Below are 14,091 nucleotides of genomic sequence, written 5' to 3' on the forward strand. Positions count from 1 at the left end.
CAACACTCTATATTTCCACAAGTCACCACACCCTGCAAATAAATCTGTCACCTCCTCTCCAACAGCACTAATCTACCACGGTTCAATTTCTATCCCTAGTCTTGGCTCTGCCATATTTATCTTCCACACTGCTGATAAAATGATCTTCATAAGATATGTATCTCACTATGTCATACTCTGGATTAAAGAACCTCTAAACAAATGATTTTAGGGCTAACATCAAATGCTTAGCATCATCTCCACGGCTGATTCTTTCTTTTGTTGTACTGGTAGTCTTGCTCAATCTTATCAGCATGGCTCAGGCAATCGGAGGGGCTATGGATGGAATGGAGCTATTGGCACATATAAGGACTCAGATTCAGAGTCAGGGATCTTGGCTTATCAAGTCCTGTAGTTACCCTATAGGGGGTCACATGTTCCCTAACTTGGAAGGCCATGTCCTCTTCCTCCTGCATATCAAAGACCCAGTCTTCTTTCCCCTCTGTGTGGCTAATGGAACAATTCTTATTAACAGCTATCACTGGTGGTGGCATTTTTTGCTTGTACTTGCCACATTATGGTATTGATTGTTTAAAACTAACACAACAACTGGAATAAGATCAAATCCTTTGCTCTTTTTTGTGAATTATGCTAAACTGAAACCTGTGAAACTATCCCTGCTAATCATGATGCAAATGTGCCTGAAACCAGATAGTGTGGGGTTCTAACTTGTGATCCGAGATCTCATTTAAAAAGGTGTTATTGTACTTAATATCTCCCCATACATTAGTCTTACTCAGCCAATTCTTGAAGCCTTCATCAAACAAAGGGATTTAACCATTGATTATACCTATCTTATTGCAAAATCCTGCACATTAAAGCTCCTGTTCCTAAAATGATAGTATCCAAATATATGCCAAGGAGCATGGGAGATTTCCTTTCTGTGATTAACTTGGCCAACATATTTTATACATTACCAATAGGTAAAGGATCCCAATCTCTGCCACCAACAGCTTGATAAACTGCTCTTAAAGGCCACTAAATCCTGGCATTTATAAAGACAAGAATTATCCTTTCAAGGGGTAATTTTACAGGCCTCCAGGAGATTCTAGCCACACTCACAAATTGCTTACAGGAACAAGGTTGGTCAATAGTAACCCATTAATAAAAATTCCATCAAACTCCCTCAAATTCCTGGGCATGATTTGGTCCTCTAAGGACAGCCAGATTTTCACCACCATCAACCACAAACCCATCTCAGACACTGGAACATGCATAACATCTATTAGAATAACTCATATCTGGACACAACACATTCTACATCTATAAATCTCATTACAGTCCATATACAAAATCACATGTATATATATACACACATACTATGTTCTACTAGAGAAAGCTCACGAAACACACCTTAGAATTGGCACAACAGGCCAATTCCAAGCTATACCCTTTGTACCACTGAGGATTGATTTTAGTTTAGAGGCCTTGGTCACCTCAATATTTGCTTCTTGTAGCCTTTGATCTAAGCATGGACAACAATGGCTCTCTATAGGCTTTTGGACTAAGAGTCACCCCTTGTCTGTTGCCCGATATACCCCATTGGAAAGGACAGATTCTGGCTATTTCTTGATGTCTTCTAGAAACAGAAGCAGTTGTGGGGCCACAGCCCATCACCTATGCAATGGATTCTCATTGTGCCATGGGTGAGAGATAATTCCTTGCAGGAGCTTAGCATGGCCCCTGAAGTTTTGCTGATACAATGGAAATGGTACCTCCAGAAAAGAGCTAAACCTGACAAACATGGCCTTTCTCAATTACAGGAGGATGTGGCTTCCCCATGGTCAGCCCCTTGCCCACAGATTCTAAGAGACTAGCAATAGAATGCTCCTTCCTCCAGCTCTAGCAAAGTGGGGAGCCCCTTGGGACCAACTGCCTGACTTGGAAAGGAAGTAAGCAAATCTCACCAATAGCAATAATGGCTATTGTTTTACCTCGCACAGCTTGCTGGAGGGCCATGGTGTACCACCCAGCCTCAAAAATCTTCTTCATTGGAGATGATTATTTGTAGTTCACTTGGTTGGAAGAGCTGGAAGCAGTCTAGTTAGTCATCCAGGACATTCTGGACCACCAGTTGCCCATTCTCTGTATCTTGACTGATCTTGGGCAGTGGGCAATTGCTTGACAGTGTAATCAGGACAACAGAAATGAAATATTTTTCTCATACAAGGGAATCCCAGTGGAGCCTCTACATTTGTAAACAACTAGCAGCTTTTCTCCCTATATATGTCACACTGGTTTCCACATACACTTAACTCACCACATTAGAGTCACTCTGTAATGATACAGCTGATAAATTGTCTAAAAATCCATCCAGCACAAATGTGATGGTTTGAAGCTATGTGTATGTGAGAAAAGATCATGTTCTTAAAGTTAATCCATTCCTACAGGTATAGACCTATTATGGGTGGGACATTTTGATTAGGTTGTTTCAGTTGAGGCATGCCCCAGGTGGGTCTTAACCCTCTTATTGGAGTCCTTCATAAGAGATGAAATTCAGAAAAGCTAAAAGAGAATAAAAAGCTGAGAAAGAAGCAGCCAAAAGCTGAAAGCAACAAAACCCAGGAGAGAATTACCAGCAGATGCCATAAATGCTTCTTGATTTTGACATTTTCATGCCTCAGAACTGTAAATTTGTACATTAATGAATCTCCATTGTAAAAGTCATCCCATTTCAGGTATGTGTATTTCAGCAACTTTAGTAAACCAAAACACACAGTAATTTGCAGGTCTCTTAGATTCCAAAGCTTCTCCTATCAACTGGTGGCCTGGGCCCAGAATATCTCGGGGCCCAGAGACTTCTCTGCCCTGGTGGAGTGGGCACATAGAAAGAGATTGCTTCTAGGCCCATCACTGGGCAGAGCAGTAACTAAAAGCTATGCCTTGTGCTCCAAGACTAAATGTTGGCACACCTTAGATGGGGCCACAATCCATGCTGTGGAGGTGGGGAAAAAAACCCTTCTCCCACAGCCATATTGATGACACAGAAGGACTTATCATCACTGGAGCCACCAGATATACCTTGACTATGACTAACTCTTATAATGGCCTCATACTGTCCTTCCCAATGTCACATGCAACTGGAGAAACCACAAGTCAGCAATTTTATCTTTATTCCTTTTAGGCCTCCTCACATTATTGATTCAAATCAGGGAACCCACTCCACTTCCCATACAATGCAACACTGGGTACCAAAACAAGAAATCAATTTAAATTTTTACCTGCATACGACCCTCATTTGACAGGATTATTTGGAGACACAATGGCCTCCTCAAAGAGCTATTAAATTACTTAATGGCAAATAGATGCCAAAGTGGTTAAATTTTGTTTCAACTTTTAATACACTTTAGCTAATGGAGTTGTACATGCCCCACACAAAACAATCCCCTAAAATGCTTTTCTTACTCCTTAAAAGAAACTTTGCCCACTTTTGGGTCTAAATCCTAAGCAAAGTAATAAATGGCACTTCACCTTTTTGCTATAACTTCTCAATTTTTTCACCATATTGTTGAGTGGTGAATTCACCAGGTCCAAAAGTGAAATGGGATTCCCTGGTAATTGATAACCTAATAAGGTCACTGATGGGTTCAAATTTAGACATGATATAAAGGAAGGGCACTAAACCCTAGTTCTCTCTATTCTTTGAAGAGAGAAGTAATAATGATAGATCCTAACAGAGGTACTGTGTGAATACAGTAAGAGGTTAAAACAGACTGCTTGATGGATATTAGCCATATCCAGAAATGACACCAGATGAAAATGAAACTCAATAGTTCACTGCACATACCCAACCAGCACACTGTCTATGGTCATTCTCAGCATAGACAGCACTGGACTGGGAGCTAGAGAGATAGACCACAAACCCCTGTCTCTTCATGGTGGTGCAGTTACCTGAAACTGCTGGAGGTACATCATTGAAGCTGGTAAAATGCAAATGCCCCCCTTGGTTATATCTTGTATATTTCTTATGCTTGGCATAGGTGATCAGATTGCTGACAATCCCAATGGGCCTAACTATAACTGGGGAAGCCTGTAGCAACCAACCACAGGGAACCCAACACTTTCACCAAAATTGAACAAACCAGACATGCTGGCAGGTTTTAATACACTATCTCAAAGTGGTGTTGCATTGGACCTGTATATATCATCATTCATAAGAGATCTCTATGAATAGTGGATACACTATCATTAAGGTCAAGCAACACAGCCTACAGGTATCTAAATAATATCTGGTAAAATGGACATAGACTTGCTAAACACTTTTCTCCAACTCAAGCCCTGGCTATTATAAACCTTACATTTCTGTGCACTACTTCTGATGCTAGCTTGAGCAACTCTGGATTGTTTTTGCTTAATGCATCAGGCCACCTCAATGAAGCTTATAAATGCTCTGAGAAAAATCACCTTTTCTAGATAAAATGGTCCCAATTTACCCACTGAGAATAAGTCCAGAGGCCCAATAAATATAGTCCCAATTATCTTAATACCTTAACAGATTTGTAAGTCTAGCAGATGCAGGATCAATGGCAAACAAATCCTGGCCTACTCAGCTCAAAGGTATGCTCCTAGCCAAGAATTTCTGGCCCTCATATTTCCCCTGTGGAAAGTCACATGAAAAGACTACCATCCAGCAGACTGGCCACCACAGATGACATTGCCCCAGCTCAAGAGCTCATAAACTGAGATGACCTCACCTCAGACAACTTCACCCCAACCAAAGGTCATAGAGATGACAATATCCTGCATTGGATTGCAATGGACTACCAACAACAGAGAATTTTCCTCCCCGAACTTACTTTTACCAGATCTTCCTCATTCATACAATGTGTCCCATTTCCTGTCCCTGACTCACGTATTCGAAAGTAGCCTCAGATATGTCTTCACCAATATGAACTTTTCCCATGAGTTTCACTTCCCTGAGACTGCTCTCTGCTTTCTGGAAAACTACCAGCAGCTAAGATCACACAGCAAAAACATGAGCGACAAATATCACTATTGTGACATTGCCCTGAGATGCACACACAAACTCTATGGGAGGCCAAACAATGCTTTCAAAAGTATACCACACAAGTGATTAACATTATGCAATGCCTCCTGAATCTTCCTTTGGAGGACTTGCCTGTCTTATGTATTCTCCTACAAATCCACAGCGACTGCTCCTGACAATCACCTGTAGCCAATATGCCAACACTCTTCACCTTTGACATCTCCACAATGCCAATAGCCAATAAAACCCAATCCTGTGATCCCTGATGCTGAAGTATCACAAGTTCAACCAAAGCAAATTAAAAGTAATATAAGGTTATTTCACACTGTCATGCTGCTTCAGTTCCTTTGCAGTCAGTAGTAACATAAGGGGCTTTTGTACTGCCATAATGCCTTAGCTTCTTAGATCCTTTCATTAGGCCTTTCAGTGACAACCCCTGACCACCTCCTTATAAACAGCTTCTCCCTCTTTTCTCCATGCCCTGCCTGAGTTTGTGCTTTCATGAATGTCAAATACAAACCCCTCAATCCCAACTCTTGTTTAATCAACTACTACATCCCCACCTATAGAATATTGACAAGGCATAGTCTCCAAGTATATCGTCCTCAGTGTTTCCCAGTTGCTTGTTTGAGTTTGAACCTGTGCTCCTTGTGTGTTTTCCTGTGTAACCTTGTATGGGCTGCCATGCTTTTCTGTTCTAGGACCTATAAGTACTAATAGTTTTTTTCCTTACATCTCTGGTGTCAATCATCTTTGCTGCACCTGAATATCTAAATACAGGTCCTTACTTCTTGTAATAAGCCACTTCTGGCCAGCCTTTTCAGTTTTATTTCCACCATCTGGAAATAAGTCAAAGCTTCTGCAAGTCAAAGCCTTTCTTGCATGCCTCTTACATGGCACACATTCACTGGACACCTCAGGGTAGGATGAGTCCCTCCCACATTCTCTATAGCTAGTATCATTGCACACACTGCTCATATGATTTTGTCTATATTTACCCCCACCCATACACAGGAGAAATAAATAATCTGTGATTTAATACAGTAAATTTTATTTTTCATCCATGGCAAGTCCTGTGAAAATTATGTATCTCATATGGGTAGCACAACTCCAAATAAATAATCCTGTGCTATAGGCTCCTTCCAGCTTTTCATATAACCATTTACAACACGAGGCCTCCATAGTTACTATAAAAGGAGAAAAAGAGAACATAAAATGCCCTTGAGGTCAGGTGAAAATATCAGACTGAAAACGGATATTCTATGGAAAATATTTAGTATTCATAAAGTAGGACTGATAAAATATGCAGTTCTATTGCATAGAATCTAATGGAAAAAATTGTCTCTTGGTATATTAGATTTCTATTGCTGCCATGGCATGTTACCACAAATTTTGCAGCTTAAAAGAAAACAGATTTATTTTTTCACAATTCTGTATTTCTGAAGTCCAGGTTTGCTGGGTTGGTTTTTTGCTCTGAATTTCACAAGGTTCAAACCAAGGTATCAGCAGACTGGGCTCTTATCAGGAGACTCTTGATAGAATCAGTGTCTAAACTCAACCAGTTTGGTAGAATTTATGCCCTTATGGAAGGACTGAGGTCCTTTTTTCTTTAGTGGTTGTGAGCTAGAGGTCATTTTCAGTCTCTAGAGGCCACCACCTTTTCATACTTCAAATGTCTCTGAGTTTCCCTTTGCCTCATGTCTTTCGTCTTTCTCTTTTGATACATGTCTGTCATAAGCCAGAGGAGTGTTCTACTTTTAAAGGATTACATTGGAGTGATTACATTGGATTGATTACATTGGATCCATCCAGATAATGAAATACAATATCTCTGCCTTAAATCAGGTGATTAATAATATTAATTATATCTACAAAATCCATTCACAGTAGTATCTAGGTTATTGTTTGATTGAATAACCAAGAGATAAGAAAATTGGGGAGACATCTTTAGAGTTCTGCCTATGGCAGTCAGTAATCTTAACTTGAGCTACAGTCACACATTTCACTCACTTATATTTAACAAATATTTCATAGCCCAAACAGACAGATGGTATAATTTAAAACCAACAAAGAAGGTTGAAGTCATATGTATAAATATACATATTTAAGGAATAGGTTTGAACATTAAAGTAATAGCCTTTTATGAGATATTTATAATTATAAGACATCATAAAGATATAATATTTAAATAGGGCCAAATAACTAGAAAGTTTAACAAAATGTGACATATATAACAGAATTGGGGACAAAATTGAAAGTCTCCTTTAAAATATCAGAATTTGAAAGAAGGAGAGAGAATTAGAAATGTGAGAGAGAACAAGAAAAAGTTTCTCAGAGTACTTATTCAGAATCCAATGTATTCTTAAGGTAACAGTATCTTAAAAAATACATTTTTTTAAATAAAAAGAAATTCCAGTTAACTACTATACCAGTACTGTCTACCCCTTTAAATAATGCCAATGTCATGTTTAAGGTGATTATTTATATATAATGTGATAATAATTTAAACTTAAAGGTTAACGTCAGTAATAGAGAGAACTTCATTAAGTTAGAATTGGATATCTTCAATGTAATTTTAAATGGGAGATTAAAACAATGACCTAGTCTGTGCCAATTGATTCTCTGGAAAGCAGATTCTGAAATGGAGTGAGTACTTGAGGGGTTTATTGGGATTAAATGCCTATGAAGAATAAAATGAGGACAAAGAAGGGATGGCTAGAGAAACTCTTCAGACCGACATGGGGGTTGTGACACTTGTGAAGAGAAAGAGGGATAGAAGTGAGATAGGCAAGGTAAGACTGGACCACTATGCAAATAAAGCCTTGACTAATCCTGCAGGTAGCTCCAGAGCAAAGATTGCTCATTGGAGAATTCCCACATTGAAAAGGAATGACCAGACCCTTGTACCAGTTCAAACATTGGCTGGGACTTCTGGGAAGGAGTATGAACTCAGCTTGAAAGATGAGTTTAATCTTGAAGCAACTCAGAGCTGTATATTTTCAGGTAATTGCACTTCTTATATCAAAATGACATGTTCTTCCTTGAAGAGAGATCTTACGGGTCTAAATTCATTGCTTTCATTGTTGACAATTTGCACCTTATAGAAATTATTTTCCATATATAACTGAGAGTAGTTGCCCCAGGATTCCTTTGGAACTTTCCTGTCTCCCCTCTTAAGACTATACTTCTTTGAAGATCAAGACGTCAAAACCGGCAGGGCCTAGAGTTGGATGGGAATTACCATGTCCCACTACAGTGTTTATAATCACCTAAATACTTACCATATCTAGTGCTCTTAATCCACCCTGAAATCTGATTTTTCGTCTTGTGTTATTTCTCTAAAGCCTAAAAAACTTCACTCAATATTTATTGCATTGTAGGTCTACTATCTAAGAATAACTTTCAGTTTTATTTTTAAGAAAATGTCATTGCATTGCCTTAATTTTGAAGAATCATTTGGTCAGATACAGAATTCTTTGTATCTGTGCAATTTATATAATAATATGGCTCACTATATTATTAAAATAATAAGTTTTCTCTATGTTTTAGAGGTGGAATCATGTTTTTTTTAAATTTTATGTCATTATTTTTTATTTTTATTTTTGCTATGTTGTATGGTGGGCCACATTTCATTATTTTTCCACATGAGTATCCAGTTATTGCAGCACCATTTGTTGAATTTCTGTTTGCTTGGTTTGCTCATTTGATTTTTGGGAAGTGCATGGACCGGGAATTGAACCCGAGTCTCCTGCATGGCAGGCGAGAATTCTACCACTTAACTACCTTTGAACCCCCCCTCACTGTTTTTTGAGAAGACAAAATTCATTTGCATCATTTTGTCTTCTATGGTGTATTATATTATTTTCCTGTTTGCTTTGAAGTTTTTCTATTTAGTTATCTATGATTTCCATAGTTGTGTGTGTACCCATAGCAATATCTGTATGCATCATCTATGTCATAATCTATACCTATATCTACCATCAATATCTGCATATCTATATCTATATACATTTAACTAAATTTCAGTTCACTTAAGTCTATGAGATCTCATTTCTAAGCACATTTGGGGATATTCAGAAATTATTTCAAATATTTTCTGCCCCATTCTTCACCCATCCATTCCTGAGATTTCAGTTAGAAATATATTAGGTGACTTAATATTGTCCTACAGTATAGTAAGATTGTGTTTATTTTCTTTTTGAAAAGTTTTCCTTCTGTTGTAATAATTGAATAACTTTTACTTATTAATCTACAAGCATTTTGATGCTCTCTTATTAGGAGCATTAATATTTAGGATTTTTTTTGACAAATTGAATCCTTTATCATTAAGACATGACTCTCTCTACTGATACTAATTTTTGATATTAATATAGAAATTCTACCTTGCATTTGATTGCTATTAGTATGGCATTCTTCTTTTTCTCTTTTACCAGTGAAATGCATATTTTGAGATACTTCAAGTGAGATTCTTACATGCAGCATATATTTGGGTTTTGCTTTTTCCTCCAATCTCATAAACTGCTTTTAGGGGACGTTTAGACTATTTACATTTAGTACAATTATTAATATGGCTATTCTTAAATCTACCATATTTTATTTTTTTAAATAATTGCCTCATTTGCTTTTTGTTCATTTTTTCTCTTTACTACTACCTTTCGAATAAGTCAAGTAATGCCTATATTTCCATTGTAACTTCTTTGTTGGGTTATTAGTCATACTTTTTAAATAGTAGGTTTATGATTCATAGTATGTATTATTAATTTATCATAATCTCTTGTCAAGTTGTATTATTATATATTCATTACATATCTATCTTGTTTACAAAAACCACAATTCCTATTTTAATTTTGTTTACATCCTCTATTGTAATATCTAATAAGGTAATTGCTAGCCCAATATGACTATTTAAATGTAAATGATATAAACTTAAGTTAACATAATGTTTCAATTTTTTAATCACACTAATAAATTCCTCATGTCAATAACCACATCTGTCTACTGAATCCCAAATTATGCAACATAGACAGAAATCATGTCATTGATCATAGAGAGTTCTTTTGGAGAGCATTATTCTAAAAAAATAAGGAATATTTATTTTAAATATACTCACATATTTACAACTTCTGATTTTCACCATTCCTTAATGTAGATTCAGATTTCCTTCTGATACCATTTTGCTTTTGCCTGAATGCCTTCCTTTGGATTGTTTTATAATGTAGGACTGCTGATGTTGGATTCTTCCAGCTTTTGGATATCCGAGAACATCTTTAGTTCACCTTCGTTTTTGAAAAATATTTTTGCTTCGTGTACAAATCTAAGATAATAATTTCTTTCAGTTCTTATGAGATGTTTGTCCACTGCCTTTGGGTTTCTATGTTTCTTAGGAGGATGTTGGCATGCTCATCTTTTTTCTTCTTCATGTTGTGTGTCTTGCTTTCTTGTCTGCTTTTGTGATTTTCTCTAAATCAGTGGTTTTAAGAAATTTGAGAATGTGCTTTTGGTTATGAAACCTTTCTTTTCTGTAAACCAGGGTGACCTCCGTAGATGATGATCGAGAATAACCAGAAAAATTCTGAGATATAAGTGTAGGTAAATTCATGGTATTGCATCTTCTCGAAGAGATGGTCTCATAGCCACGAGGGTAAGAATGCAGTATAATAGAAATGGCTTTTGAGGAGTTATTTACAAAATCTTAGCTTAAACAGAGGAAGACAAAAAGCAATAGAATTTACTTTTGTCATGAACAAAAGGAAGAATTTAACTGTTCCCAAGAGAGACTAAAGATTGATTTTTATTTATTTATTTTTTTTGTAAGATGAGAAGTCTCAATTTAACATGGTGTGGGATACATGTTCTTATAGTGGCAGAATCAACAATTACGTGACCTCAAGCATAAATATCCTCTTAAATGTTGTGCCTTAGATAGCTCACTCACTTCATCTTATCCTTGATCCTGGGATACATAAATCAAGTCAAGCTGTTAATCACTCACCAGATGCCAAATGTGAAGATACTGTCCTTGAGAAACAGTTCATTCAAGAGTATGACTGATGAGGGGAAGGCTCTCATTTTTTTAAAAGGTGTACTTAGGTTTAATCCCTGGTCTTAATTCTAGTGGTGGACACATCTGAATTTGTTTCATTGAAAAGACATTGTTACAAGATAGATATAATGACGCCAAATAATCAAGTTGTAATGCTACTATATGGTTCTTGAACTGAAGAAAGGTAATCTGCAGATGGAACATTGGAGAAATCCTTCATATTCACATTGTTATTCCTCAGAAATGTCCTGTTTTTCCCTAACATTTTACTGTTTTGCCTGGATTTCTACTCTAGAATGCTAGTTAGGCTACCTAATCAGGAATCAGTCAGGGTTCAGGCACTTAACCAGGCTGTTTCAGGGAAGGTGAATTTCTAAGTAAGACGTGCTATTTGAGGAAAGATCTGAAAATTGAGACAGTGTTATCCAAGGGAAACGGCTGGATAAGAGTGATACAGACATTAGTATGGGGCCAAGACAGAACTTGACATCTTCAGTAAGCGAAAAAAAATAAAATTAAATGACATTACTTCCTATAAAGGAGGTCATTTTGAGAGCTACGGATACAAAGGGAAGCAGGGGCCTAGTAATAAATCATGTTGCCTGGACATCTTTTAAGCAGTAGAATAGTGAATAACTTGATTAGATTTATGTTATAGAGGCAGCAAATCAATAAGAAGGTGTTGCAGTAATTGGAAAAAAAAGACATGCTTCTCTTCTAAGCTAAGAAACTAGAAAGAGAATGGAAAGTGAAAATTCCAAGAAATAAGAGCTATCTAAGACAGACTAGCATACTGGATAAGAACAGAGACTCTAATCTAAGGTAGATCTGGGTTTCAAATATCAGCTCTATCTTTTAATTATTTATTGAGCAATATGTTCAATCCCTATAATTCTCAATTTGCATTGGTCTGTAGATGGTAACAATACTTCCAAAATTGCTGTAAGAATTAATTTTGATATTATATGCAAAGACCATGAGACAGTGCTGGTTATAAGTTCTCAAGAACAATAGACATTATTACAGTAATTCATTGAATATGGGTATTGATGAGCCATTACTACTTAAAAGAAACTCCCATATACATGATGAAAAATTTTATATTACATTACCAATTGTTCTGTCTAAATGTGAATTCATATAATGTGTTTTGTGTTTGAATAGCTTGTGATTTTAATGCATTATGAATTAGAAAAGGATGAAGAATAATTTCCTAAACTAGGATATTAAAATGTCTAGTAATATTTTATTTTATTCAATCTAGACTGTCAGTTTTCTTTTGAGGCTAAAGTGCTTATATATGTAATGGATTCATGGGTTATACCTATGACAGTTATAAAACCTGCACCTTATTCTTGAAACAAAAATGCTGTTGATACAGTTTGAGGATAGCAATAATGAAACATGTAACCTTTAAAAAAGGACTATGATTTTTAGTGGGATAAACATTACTAGGGTAATGAGGGACTGGCAGATAAATAAATATTAGTTTTGCTATAATTGACAAAATGTAGCTTCTTTATTTTAAAGCTTTGCAGCTTTGAATTTCTGTAGTCAAATATTTGAATATGATTCTTCACGTATGTCCCCAACATTCTACAATTTCATATCAGTTGAATACTCTTAAGAAAATCCAGAAGCAATGGATTTCTTACATTTTGTGACTTTAATGTCATTTGCTATAATAAAGGTCACTTTATGAAATAGTTTACTTGGACTGGTGGCTGAGTGTACTCTTTATCTCTCACTGACCCAAAGTGTTTGTTTAGTGAGAAAGAAGAATTTTTACGTGGAAGGTGATCATTCTTAAATAAACACAGAAATCCTATATTTCCCTTCTGAAATCACAAAGAAAATACATGTACTTCTTGGGACATTATTTTGATTACTTATTATAGACTAGGAAAAATACTGTTGAATATTATTATCAATGAACTATAATCTAGAATATAATCTTAAATTGTATGCTTTGTTTTTTGACATCCATTTCACATGTGGTATGATTTTGTCCATTCTTTTTTTGTATAATATGACAGTAAATCATTATATCAATAATAACATGTAATGGAAATGATTTATATATTAAGGACTATTGTCAGCATATCACATGGATTATGTCACATCACTCTCAATGTAACCTCAATTGGAATATTACTTTTCACGCCACAAATGAGACGACTTACACCTTGAGGGGTGTTTTAGATACCTAGGCTGCTCAAAGCAAACATCTTGAAATATGTTGTCTTTAACAATGAGAATTTATCTGCCTACATGCCTGAAAAATTGAGGCTGAATAAAACATCCACATCAAGACATCACCAAGGCAATGTTTTCTTCCCAAAGACCAGCTACCAGATCCTCAACTCCTCGGCCACATGGAAGGGTACTGCTGGTCTCTCTGTTCTCTCCAGATTTTGTTAGGGATTTCAGCTTCTCACTTCTATGACTTTCTCTCAGTCTCTCTGTATTCATTCCATTTATAAAGGACTCCAGGAAGAGGATTAAGACCCACCCTGGGCCATGCCGCAACTGAAGCAACCTCATAAAAAGTTCCTACTTACAATAGCTTCACACTCACAGGGATGGAAAGATTTAAAAACATGCTTTTCTGGAGTACCTACAGTTCCCAATCACCATATTTCACCCTCTGGTCTCCAAAAAGACATGTTCTTTTTATCTGCAAAATATATTCATCCTGTTACAATATCCCCAAACAATAAGTAATTTCAATTAAAGCAATAAGCCCAGACCTCATCAAAATCACTTATAGGTATGGTCTGTCCTGGACACAGTAAGCCTCAGTTTGTGGCCCTGTGAAACCTAGAGAAAAAGTTATATGCTTCCAATATACAAAGAAGGGACAGCATAGAATAAACATTCCCACTCCAGAGAGAGAAACGGGAAGGAAAACAGGGCCACAGGTCCCAAACAATTGTAAAACCCCGCATGGAATACTTCATTTGATTTCAAGGTCTTAGAAGCTTGTTTAGAATGATGTTTTGTCTTTCTGTTCTCCAGCCTC

Source organism: Tamandua tetradactyla, chromosome 10 (genome assembly GCF_023851605.1).
Source record: "Tamandua tetradactyla isolate mTamTet1 chromosome 10, mTamTet1.pri, whole genome shotgun sequence".
In the NCBI taxonomy this organism is placed as follows: Eukaryota; Metazoa; Chordata; class Mammalia; order Pilosa; family Myrmecophagidae; genus Tamandua; species Tamandua tetradactyla.